Source organism: Cannabis sativa, unplaced genomic scaffold (genome assembly GCF_029168945.1).
Source record: "Cannabis sativa cultivar Pink pepper isolate KNU-18-1 unplaced genomic scaffold, ASM2916894v1 Contig7, whole genome shotgun sequence".
Classification (NCBI taxonomy): Eukaryota; Viridiplantae; Streptophyta; class Magnoliopsida; order Rosales; family Cannabaceae; genus Cannabis; species Cannabis sativa.
Window position 1 is genome coordinate 5,142,302 of NW_026870043.1, and position 13,638 is coordinate 5,155,939.

At 35.5% G+C, this 13,638-nt stretch overlaps 1 pseudogene; it reads right to left on the reverse strand.

Moving 5' to 3' along the window:
* Nucleotides 1–6,116: 6,116 nt before the first annotated feature.
* LOC115723547 (uncharacterized) lies at nt 6,117–9,539 on the reverse strand (annotated as a pseudogene).
* Nucleotides 9,540–13,638: the final 4,099 nt, after the last annotated feature.

Sequence of the window (13,638 nt, forward strand, 5' to 3'; positions counted from 1 at the left end):
CCCCTTTTGTTATTTTTCATTCCCATTTTCTCAAAAATGCCAATTTTCCAATTTAACCTTTTAAATGCCAATTCTAATTATTTAATAACTTAAAAAATAATTATTAAATAATATTGTCATTTAATATATTTATTAATTTTGAAATATAAAGTCTCTTAATTAATAAATAAACCTAGAATCTCTTTTCTTTACAATTTCACCCTTGCTTAGTGAAAATTCATAAAGTAGACATAGTCTAACTTTAGAATTATAATTTATTAATTAAAATGAATTACCTGAGTCTTACAAGCAGTATGCACTCAACTAGTATGGGGACCATGGGCCTATATAACCGAGCTTCCAATAAGTCGAACTGAATTTACCAAGTAAATTCCCTAACTTATTAATTCCTTATTGAGTCCACACTTAGAACTTGGAATTGCACTCTCAGTCATATAGAACGCTCTATATGTTCCACGATATAGATACGTCATTAGTTATCCATTGTTATAATCCTAATTTGATCAATGACCCTCTAATAGATGATCTACATTGAATAGGCACTAAGTTACCGTTACACCTTCAATGTATTTTATCCTTAAAACACTTAGCTCCGTATAAATGATATTTCAGTGAAGTAAAATGAGATCTCCACCATTTATCTCTTTTTAGCCAAACTCGAAGGATATCATCGTTTCACTTCTAAATTCCTATAGAAGTTATAGACTCCACATTTATGTTAGCGCTCCCACTCAATTATATTATCATGTTCCCAAAATGTACGTATCACCCTGACCCAAAAGTAGACTTAACTAACAAATCAAAGAACATGTATAATACTCTTGAGATCGAACCTAACCATATCAGGATTAAGATCATTTGATCTAGGATCAACGGGTGATATTGAATTGAATAGATATTACGATAAATTTTAATATATCTAATCAAAGTTCAATATCGGTCCCTTCCGATGTATACTCCATACATCCGATACTGGTAAACTTTGCCAATGCCCTGGAAAGGACATAAAACTTTTTCAAGGTGTAAGAATACCTATCGCTGATTATCATGTCAGTCTAAATCCAGTGAACTGACAAATCAGGGAATAAACTTTCGAACATATAATTAAAATTATGTTCCACTATGCTGACAACATTATAATCATTAACAAATTCATATGTTCTGGACTTAATTAGAATTCATACATTATATATATAATCATGAAATGAATCATGTGAACCATGCAACATAAAATGTAATTTTTGATCTTTATTAATAAGTAAATCTGATTATTGAAAATGGGTTTTATTTAGGGCACAAAACCCAACAGTAAGAGATTGCAATTTTTTCTATGTGCATGCCCAATTGTTCACAATTGATTCTCAAGAAGAAATTATCGCATTTACTTTTCTCGTTTTTTTTTCTTTCTTCTTCTGTTTTTTTTTTCAATAGAGGAACAACACATAACAACTTTATTATTTTTTCCAATCTCTCACTGCAAAATTTATTCCCCCACTTACAACAATTTATCCCCCCAAACTTGCTTAAAGGCTTATGGCATAATAAAGTATGTTTAGGGTGAAAGTAGTTAAGGATAACAAATTCAGCTTACTTAAGAGGAGAAAAATTTTTAGAATAGGCTAAGGCTCAACTTTGGGTATACTAAGATAAAACGTTTTCGGTAGGCTTGAAAGGCTCAATCGATCCAAAGAAAACTTGCCTAAATCATTTTCCAAACAAAAAGCGGTAAGGATTTTGCTTCAAGAGAGTATGTCAAACAAATTCTATTCCATGTCAAGTCAATCATTCCACAATCCAAATAGAACACAAGTGATATGCGTCAAAAACAAATGTTTTACATCTACATGAACAACCTTCTAATACACATCCAATTTAATTCAAACAGTTATGAGTCAAGCACACAGTTAAGATTTTAATCCATTGCACAAGTGAATAACAGTGGTTCAATCAATCTTCCAACTTAGCTATCAACACACGACACTAAACAAAAACTAACGAAAAACGAAACGAAAAGAACTGAAATAAACTAAAAAAAAATTAAGTCTCTCCCCCCAAACTAAAGATGCACATTGTCCCCAATGTGTAAAAGTAAAACTGGATGAGAGAAACTTACCTGACCCCCATTAGAAGGGGTTTGGCAGAGGTGGCTGATCATAGGGGTTGAAACGTGGTGGCATGGCAAAATAGTTGGGTTTGTCCACACCAACATTCATCCTCGTGATTAGTGTGTTCAACTGGGCCACCTGCTACACATCAAAAACACTCCTTTGGGCCATGTAATTTTGCATGTGCATGTTCTGCTGAATCAGATAATTCACCTGATCCTGAGTGTATTGCATGGCTGGGTCGAGAGGCCCAGCAATACGTGGTGGTACAATGTCTTCATGCTCCTCTTGTTCTCTTGTAGGAGGATCTCTCTGAGCTGGTGGTTGACCATGAGGGTGCGATGGTTTGAATCGAAGCACCGTGGACAAGGTAATACTGTATCGTGGCACTGCTTTTGTATCATAAGAGTACTGTGGTACTCCATGTGCCTCACACAAGGTTGTAATAATATCAGCAAGCCCAAGTCCATCTCCACAAGAGCCCTCAACCATCATATCAAATGTCACCCCAACTATGTCACCCACATTCAAGTTGTACCCCTTCATAATTCCATAAACAAACTTAACCCTGTCAATCTGAGCATCAGAATAATGTTTGTTTGGTACCAACCTTGCATTAACAAAGTATAACCATGCCTTGGCTACCGGGTTGAGTTCACACCGATACAGCTGATACGGTTCTCCATCAAATTGATGGAACCTAAGGCCTGATTAACCTAGGGTTTCAGCTACGTCCTCATAATTCAAGCTCCTGTCTCGAAGTTGCTATCTCAATGGTTGCTCTTCTACAGTAAAGGTTGGTAGGTCATAAACAACATGAATGGCGGTTGTGGAAACAGGCACTCTAACCCCCTAACATTGACCTTGTCATCCTCTCTTTCTAGCCAGTTAGCTAGGAATTATAAATCTAAGGTTTGGTTGCTGCGCTCAGTGACATCCACAAACTTAGTCAACTGTCGATTTACGATTAGTTCTCTGATGGGCGCAAATACAGCAGGAATGTTTGTAGTTTGGCTCGGGTTACCAATATCTATCCCCTATTGATGCGTGTCGTAAGCCACAACAAATTTACTATTTTTTTAATTCCAATACTTCCAATTATTTTAGTATAATCGTAAGTAAGGGTCGATCCCACGAGGACTATGTTTATTCAATTATTCACAAATTAGTAAGAATTAGGAAAAAGAGGGGTTTTGAAGATTAGAATAAAAATAAAAATTAAAGAAAAGAACAAATTTAAAGTAAAGAATACGATATAAGTAACTAGTTAAAGGTTATTCGCCACCCTCAACAATCATTCCTAATTCCTATTAAAGAATGTAATTTTTCAGTTTCAAATCAAACTATTAATCCCGCAGATAACGCTGAAGCAGTCAATTATCCCAATATCCCTATTGTATGTAATCAAGGCGAAGCGCTCAATAATTAACTCTTTTACCTAAAGCAGTAAATCCATGAAGAATGCAATTTATTTAACTTAGATAAAGCATTGAGATTTATGGAGATAGACTAATCTAGGCAATAAATCAATGAAGCATATAATTCATTTAACCTAGGTTCTATTCTTCATCACAAATAAAAATTGTAATTTGTCACAAACACTTAGAATCCTAGACTATTAGGTGAATAGTAATCCTAAGATGACGGTAGATTAAAGTAAAACCAAATTTAGTGGCAATCTAAACAAGATTAAAACAATAATCATGACATTGAACATAGAAGAATAGAAGCAATTTGATATAATGGAAACTAAAAATTAACATTCAAAAATAAAATTAAGAATTCATGTTTCGGGTTTTGAAATAACCCTTAACTAAAAAGAAAACTACTCAGAACTAGACATTAATAAAAATCATAATATTTAATTTGTAGTTTTTGGATTCTCCTCCATTTGTAGTCTAAGAGGTCTTATTTATAGTAATGGGAAAGTTAGTTAAATCCTATTAGAATTAGGATTCTATTTATAGTGGATAGATAAATCCTCTTAGAATTAGGATTCTATTTATAAAAATATTAGGAAATATCTCGGATAAAGATAACTCATCTTTTAAACAAAAGATAAAAATCGCAACTCTTATTGAAAATTTATCTTTATTTTCGCTATCTTTTTTTTTTAGAAATTTCTTGCTGCGACGACTGATAGTATTTTCGCCATAACTCTCTCAATATTACTCGGAATAGGACGATTCAAGATGTTCTGGAAAGCTAAGAACGAGATCTAAAACTTTCATGTCGAGCTCCAAGTCCAATTCTGCTTTTAAGTTCATTCGAATTTGCAATTAAGTTCCGCCTTGTACAATCGAGCTCACCGACTTCCATTATTTTCCACCAAAATATGTTAAAATCCCTCCAAAAGACTCTAAATGGATGAATAGTATTTAAAATAACCTAACAAATTAAAATCACACTAATCAATAATTTAAAGAATAAATTTAAGAATATTAATAAATAAATTAATCATATTTTTAAGATAAATATGGACTCATCAAATTCCCCCACACTTGACTCTTGCTCGTCCTCGAGTAAGTTAATGAATGATACTTAAACAAATCGGTCTTTATGAAAAATAATTTTAGTTTCAAAAATTGTACATCCACTTATAAGTCCAAGAAAATCAAAACTCTTCAATCATTAGAATTTCAACTCAAGATAAATTACTTTTCAAACCCAATTTTTTTTTTTTTTTTTGTGTGTGTGCAATCAAATCATCATACTACTAACATTCAAATTAATTCATGCATGTCAACAATCAATATTTTTCTCAAAATAAATGTGTATTTCAACGAAAATCCACTCCATAAGCTTAATTATCAAACCATTCTCCACTAATGTAATCACACATAATTTAAAGATCAATAGGACTTTAGGGGGTTATAATGTAAGGCTAGGGTGAAAGGTAGATATAGAAGGTTAATTTAGGCTCAAATCACACCATAGCATATACAACATTCTCTCAAATAATTCCTATTTGTATTCCCCAATCACTCTTCTCAACAATTCAATCTTGTATCTTTTTCTTTCCATAAAACTTACTACTCCCCCACACTTAAATTGTTGCAAGTATTCATTTTTTTATTTATTGATTTTTTTTTTTTTGAAATACTTACAACTTGCAAACATTCATTCTAAGAGAATAATAATTATTTTTTCCTCATCATCACATATACATAACCATGAATATTTTCTCATCAACAAAACTCTCACACCTTTACAAATACATAAAGCATCAATATACTATGGTGTGAAAAAGGATGAATAAGAATTTTTTTTTAGGCTCAAAGGTTATTGCATAGGGTTAAAAAAACAAGATGTCAACATTTAAGCTCAAATTGGGTAAAACTAGGGATTTAACAAATAGGGTAGGCTTGAAAAGCTCAATCGATCCAAAAAAAAAAAAGCCTATATCATATCTTAAAATCATGCACAATTTATCAATTTCGCCTCAAATGATTATCAAACAAGTTCTAGAGTAGTTGAGACTTCAAATTAAAAGTCAAACATGCATTCATCTTTCCAAACAATAGCAAATATGATAATTCAACTCATGTGCAAAAGTTTTAAAAAAAATCAAGTTTGAGCAGTAATTAATCATGAGTTAAGCACACAAATCATGAGAATCTATCATTTTCCTAAAATTATAACTAGAAATTCATCATCAACAAAATTATTTTCCCTAAGACCATGTATAAGACATCAAAGTAAAACCACATATCAAACACGAGCAATCATTGTCAATAGAATTTCATTCAATCCACACTTACTAAAATTAAAGCAAGAAAAATTAATATAAACTAAAAAAAACGATAAAAATAAGCGAATAAACAACTAAACAACTAAAAAAAAAATTGGATAGACACGACAGTTAATCTCCCCCCACACTTAATATAAGCATTGTCCTCAAGGCTCAATCAAATAAAATCAATGCAAAATAAAAAGAAAAAGGGTAAGAAAAACTCCCGTAAGGTTGCTTTGTTTAACGTCGTTAGCTCGACTGCATGTTGTGCTCATTCTTCACGTTGGGTCTTCTAACAAAGACACATTCCTTATGCATTTATCAATGGAATCTAACACATTGAATTTGAGTGCTTCACCATCAAATTTCATTCTAAGTATCCATGCTTTCGTATTCAACTTCTTAGTCGCAGTGAGTAAGAAGGTTCTCCCAAATAAAGTTGTTGTAAGATTGGGATCTCCCTCATCTTCCATCGCAATTATGTAAGAATCACCTGGAATAACAAGTCCATAAGCCTGCACAAAAATATCTTTAACTATCCCTAAAGGATAAGCATTAGTTTGATCTGTTAATTGAATAAAAACCTGAGTTTTTCTTGATGGACCAAGATTTAAAGAAGCAAAATTAGAATAAGACATATTACTATTAATAATTGCTCCTAAATCTATCATGCAATGATCAAACCTAGTTTTACCAATTGTGCATTGAATTGTACTTGGCTTAGCTCCTTCTTTTAGGAGAATTCCGTGCATACATGTAGCAGGACTGATTCCTTTGATGTCAGCAACGGACCATGCAATGGCAGTTCTGTGAGCTCGTAGCACCCTCATCAGCTTTTCTGCTTGCACTTGGTCGAGATTTGTAGCAATTATGACTGGTAAGGTTTCATTCTCTCCTAAGTAAGCATATTTGAGATGATTAGGCAGTGTCTTCAGTTCAAGAATAGGAGCTTGTTCAATAGATGGTTGTAACTTATCAATTATGACTGGCACTTCCACATAGGCCACCTTCTTGTAAAGCTTGTTGAAGTCGTTATTAAGCGCGGTTATGACATCCAACATCTCTTTAGAAAAGTTCTTGTTTGAATTCAATTCCAAGTTTTCTCTTATAGCAACTTCCAGATCATCTTCACTATGCAGATCTAGCACCGTTTGGGAGAGGTCATCCAACACATCAAGAGAATAAGCAGCATGTACATCACTTGGATACCTCATGGCTTCAAAGATGTTGAATCGAATTGTCTCTCCATCGAACTCCATTGTCAAGGTTCCCTCATGGACATCAATCTTGGTTCTTGCTGTTTTCATGAATGGTCTCCCTAACAAAATTGGAGTGGAGCAAGGGATAGAATCATCTTCCATATCAAGAACATAGAAATCTGCTGGAAATACCAATTCATTGACTTGAACTAGCACATCTTCAATGACACCTCTGGGGTAGGCATTCGACCTATCAGCAAGTTGAATGATTATCCCAGTTTCTTCAAGTGGACCCAGATTCAAGGAGTTATAAATAGAGAATGGCATGACATTAATGGAGGCCCCCAAATCCAACATACACCGCTCAATCCTGGTGTTTCCAATAGTGCAAGGAATAGTGAAAGTTCCAGGATCCTTACACTTTGGAGGAAGCTTCTTTTGGAGGACTGCTGACGCATTCTCCCCCACACTTACTTTTTCATTACTCCTTAACTTGCGCTTATTAGTGCAAAGCTCCTTCAGAAACTTGGCATATCGTGTTACTTGTTTTATGGCATCAAGAAGAGGAATGTTCACTTCCACCTTGCGGAATGTTTCAAGAATTTCCTTGTCAGTTTCTTCCTTCTTAGTATTCTTTAATCTGCTTGGGAAGGGTGGGGGTATGACAATTGTAGGCTTTGGTGGAGCTGGATTTTTTAGCTTAGGTGCCTCTTTTTCATCTTCTGGACTATCATCTTGCGATTTTGATGGCACTAGTTCTGGTTTTGGGATGATAGGTGGGTCGTAGTGTTTCCCACTTCTCAAAGTCACTGCACTAGCATTCTCCTTAGAATTTTTCTCAGGTTGGGATGGTAGTTGATTGAACAATTTAGATTGCATTCGATTACAAGATTCTGAGAGTTGACCCACTTGATTCTCTAAACTTTTTATCGCTGCTTGAGTTTCTTGTTTGAATTGTTGAGAATCAGCCAACATGGCATTAATAAGATCTTCAGTGGTAGGCTTGGGAGGTGCTGGTGGGGCAGCTTGTGGTGCTTGATTCTGTCTGGAAGATGTCCACTGTTGATAATTAAAAGTAGGTTTTGCAGGTTGTTTGACATTTTGTTGATTTCCATAGCAAAAATTTGGATGATCACGCCATCCCTCATTATATGTGTTCGAATATGGATTATACTGCTGCCTTGGTTGACCTGGGAAACCTCCAATAGCATTAACATCTTCTGTTGGCCCTTCATAAAGAGTAGGACAAGTATCAGTGGTATGCCCCACAACTTGACATATTCCACATGGCTTAATCTGTTGGCTTAAAACAAGTTGTTGGACCACGGAGGTCAATTGAGCTATTTGTTGACTAAGCTGGTTCTCAATGGGTTTGCTCCCTTCATTAACCTAGCGTGATGTTGAGGGAGAGTCTCGACGAGTGCCAAACTGTTGTGAATTGGCAGCCATGTTTGAGATAAGATTTCTGGCTTCTGTTGGGGTTTTGTCTACCAATGCTCCTCCACTTGCTGCATCTATCATACTTCTCTCAAAAGGTAAGAGACCTTCATAAAAGTATTGAATTAGGAGTTGTTCACTGATTTGGTGATGAGGGCAACTAGCACACAACCTTTTAAATCTTTCCCAATATTCATAAAGTGACTCTCCAGTAATTTGCTGAATTCCACAGATTTCTTTTCGGATGCTTCCAACTTTAGAGGCTGGGAAGTATCGCTCCAAGAAAACAGTCTTCATGTCATTCCATGTTTCAATAGTTCCCGGTGGTAGATAGTACAACCACTCCTTCGCAGCATCTTTTAAAGAGAAAGGGAAGGCCCGCAGCTTGATTTGTTCTTCAGTAACTGATGTAGGTTTCATACTAGAGCAGACAATATGAAACTCCTTAAGGTGCTTGTTGGGGTCTTCTCCAGGTAATCCATGAAAAGCTGGTAGTAAATGGATGAGGCCGGATTTTAGTTCAAAATTGACATCCAAAGGTGCATAATAGATGCACAATGGTTGCTGGTCCAGATTTGGCGCGGCCAACTCCTTCAATGTCCTGTTTTGAGCCATGGTCTTGTGAGAAGTAACCGAGTCGTCAGAATCTGACTCGGGATCAGTTGATAGTGGCTGTTTGGCAGGACCAAGAGGTTGAAAGAGTGGGTTGTCGGTTATAGTCTTTGAAGATCGAGAAGCAGACGATGACTCAAGATATTGTTTAACCCTTGAAAGTCTCTCTTGAGTATCGTCAGCACTAGACATGTACACCTGAGATTATCAAAGTAAAACAAGTTAGTAACAAAAACTAAATATGAATAATAAAATAAAATAATAGTCCCCGGCAACGGCGCCAAAAATTTGATGCGTGTCGTAAGCCACAACAAATTTACTATTTTTTTAATTCCAATACTTCCAATTATTTTAGTATAATCGTAAGTAAGGGTCGATCCCACGAGGACTATGTTTATTCAATTATTCACAAATTAGTAAGAATTAGGAAAAAGAGGGGTTTTGAAGATTAGAATAAAAATAAAAATTAAAGAAAAGAACAAATTTAAAGTAAAGAATATGATATAAGAAACTAGTTAAAGGTTATTCGCCACCCTCAACAATCATTCCTAATTCCTATTAAAGAATGTAATTTTTTAGTTTCCAATCAAACTATTAATCCCACAGATAACGCTGAAGCAGTCAATTATCCCAATCTCCCTATTGTATGTAATCAAGGCGAAGCGCTCAATAATTAACTCTTTTACCTAAAGCAGTAAATCCATGAAGCATGCAATTTATTTAATTTAGATAAAGCATTGAGATTTATTGAGATAGACTAATCTAGGCAACAAATCAATGAAGCATATAATTCATTTAACCTAGGTTCTATTCTTCATCAAAAATAAAAATTGTAATTTGTCACAAACACTTAGAATCCTAGACTATTAGGTGAATAGTAATCCTAAGATGATGGTAGATTAAAGTAAAACTTAATTTAGTGGCCATCTAAACAAGATTAAAACAATAATCATGACATTGAACATAGAAGAATAGAAGCAATTTGATATAATGGAAACTAAAAATTAACATTCAAAAATAAAATTAAGAATTCATGTTTCGGGTTTTGAAATAACCCTTAACTAAAAAGAAAACTACTCAGAACTAGACATTAATAAAAATTATAATATTTAATTTGTAGTTTTTGGATTCTCCTCCATTTGTAGTCTAAGAGGTCTTATTTATAGTAATGGGAAAGTTAGTTGAATCCTATTAGAATTAGGATTCTATTTATAGTGGATAGATAAATCCTCTTAGAATTAGGATTCTATTTATAATAGTATTAGGAAATATCTCAGATAAAGATAACTCATCTTTTAAACAAAAGATAAAAATCGCAAATCTTCTTGAAAATTTATCTTTATTTTCGCTATCTTTTTTTTTAGAAATTTCTTGCTGCGACTACTGATAGTATTTTGGCCATAACTCTCTCAATATTACTCGGAATTGGACGATTCAAGATGTTATGGAAAGCTAAGAACGAGATCTAAAACTTTCATGTCAAGCTCCAAGTCCAATTCTGCTTTTAAGTTCGTCCGAATTTTCAATTAAGTTCCGCCTTGTACAATCGAGCTCGCCGACTTCCATTATTTTCCACCAAAATATGTTAAAATCCCTCCAAAAGAGTCTAAATGGATGAATAGTATTTGAAATAACCTAACAAATTAAAATCACACTAATCAATAATTTAAAGAATAAATTTAAGAATATTAATAAATAAATTAATCATATTTTTAAGATAAATATGGACTCATCACCTATCTTCAATGAAGGGCCTATCTTTCAATTGCAAAAATCGCTCTTGGGCCTCCATATTCACAAACCTCGCTCTATCAGCATTAGAGCGACCCCTAGGTGGGTTGGATGATGAAGCTCCCCCTCTCTCACCCACTCTAGCTCTTTTAGGACCCATCTCACCAAATATTCTAACATTCAAGATTTGTAAAAGTTTTGGCAGCACTTCCCCTTATAATCCACTTCCCGGGTATCAACCCGATCACAAATAAACCAATTCCTAATCACAAACAACTCTATTGAACAATGTATTGAGCAAAAATCCCAAAAATTCACACTAAAATCCCAAAATTCTCCACCAAAATTTGTATAGAGAGTCTTAGAAGTGTTACCTCAATGAGAATCCACCTTTATTCAACCTCCATTGAAGAAAACCTTGAAGTTCTTGAGAAAGAAGAAGATGAATAGTGGTTTTTGAAATTTGGGTGAGGTTTTAGGGATTTGGGGTTGATTTTGAAAGGAAAAGAGTGTTTGATGAGAGGATTAATGATTTAGAATGGTTTGGAATGAAAGATTGTGGTTAGATTTAAAGAAAAAGGTTTTCGGGTGAGATTAGATGAAGAAGAATGGTGTTTGAGAGGTATTTTCGGAGGTGGAAGTTAGGGATTTTGAGGAAATTGTGTTTTTGAAATTTGATATTCTTTTGCCTCTTTATAGCCGCCTGACCCTGTCTCGCCGTGGCTAGAGTTTACCTCGCCGCGGCGAGATAGAGGTCAAAAAATGCCTCTCTGCCCAATTTATATGGCCGCGGCAGCACTCTCCCTCGCAGCGACGAGATGAGGGCCGAAAATTGGTCTCTCTGCCCAATTTATATGGCCGCGGCGGCACTCTATCTGGCCGCGGCCATTGGGCCGTACCCCCAAAAAAAACTCTTTTTTTTTCTATACAGTACAAAAATTTAAAGAAAACCAAAATTTGTTTTACCAGTTCTCTAAACATAACTAAAAAGAACAAAAAAATAAAAATAACAACTAAACATAAGAAAGTTCAACTAAAGCATCAAGAAAATTTGGGTTGCCTCCCAATTAGCGCTGTCTTTATCGTCGCTCAGCTAGACGTTGACCAAGTTCTTCATAATGGCGCCAGAATCATGGCGGACTTGGCTTGGTCAAAATGACCTCCCAAGTAGAGCTTTAACCGCTGCCCGTTAACTTTGAAAGTCTCGGGGCTTTCACCTTTGAGTTCCACCGCTCTATAAGGAAACACTTTGACCACTGTAAATGGCCCTGACCACCATGACTTTAGCTTACCAGGAAACAACTTCAATCTTGAATTGAAAAGTAAAACTTGTTGCCTAGGTTGAAACTCCTTCCTGACTTTGCTTCGGTCATGCCACTTTTTGGTTCTGTCCTTGTAGATCTTAGCGTTCTGATAAGCCTCATTTCTGAACTCCTCCAATTCATCCAATTGCAGTAATCTTTTCTCTCCTGCAGCTTTTAAATCCATGTTGAGAGCCTTCATAGCCCAATAGACATTGTGTTCTAATTCCACCGGTAGATGACAGGGCTTTCCAAACACCAACCTATATGGTGACATCCCGATTGGCGTCTTGAATGCTTTTCTATAGGCCCACAGTGCATCATCTAACTTTCTTGACCATTACTTTCTCTAGAATCATCTTTATCTCCCGGTTAAAAATTTTAGCTTGGCCATTACTTTGCGGATGACACGGTAGAGCAGTTCTATGACAGACACCATATCTTGAAAGGAGTGCTTCAAACTAATTGTTGCATAAGTGACTCCCTTCATCGCTTATGATTGCTCGGGGAGTACCAAACCGAGTGAATATGTTCTTTTGAAGGAAACGAAGAACTGTTTTACCGTCATTGGCTGGTGTTGTTGCAGCTTCAACCCATTTATACATATAGTCCATAGCCAATAAGATGTATAGATTGCCAAAAGATGAAGGAAAAGGACCCATGAAGTCTATCCCCCAAACATCAAACAATTCCACTTCCAAGATTCCTGTCAAACGCATTTCGTTCCTCCTTAAGATATTACCTGTGCGCTGACAACGATCACATGCCTTCACAAAAGTACTAGCATCTTTAAAAAGTGTTGACCAAAAGAATCTGCTCTGCAACACCTTAGCAGTTGTTCTTCTCCCACTGAAATGTCCCCCACATGGTAAAGCATGGCAGTGATTGAGAATAGAGTACATCTCCTCTTCAGGCACACATCTTCTTATTATCTAATCAGCACAGTGCTTGTAGAGGATTGGCTCTTCCCAATAGTAATGTTTCACCTCAGAAAAGAACTTCTTCAATTGTTGACGAGAAAGCTCAGGAGTTATTTTGGCAGCCAAGAAGTTGACATAATCAGCATACCACGGTACCATTAGATTTTCCCTCACACTAAAAAGTTATTCATCAAGAAATTGCTCATTTATCTGTACCTCTTTTGCATTGTGGCTCTCTTCCAACTCTAGTCTTGATAGATGATCTGCTACCAGATCTTCAGTGCCCTTCTTGTCCTTTATCTCTATGTCGAACTCTTGGAGTAGAAGCACCAATCGAATCAATCTTGGCTTTGCATCCTTTTTGGTCTTAAGATATTTAATTGCAGAATGATCTGTGTAGACTACAACCTTATTCCCAATTAGATAGGGGTGGAACTTATCACATGCAAAAACAATTGCCAACATCTCTTTCTTCGTTGTGGCATAATTCAGTTGAGCATCATTCAGGGTTCTACTAGCATAGTAGATTGTGTGAAACACCCTGTCGACCCTTTGACCCATGACCGCTCCAATTGCATTCTAAGGGTTGTTTCTTTTATA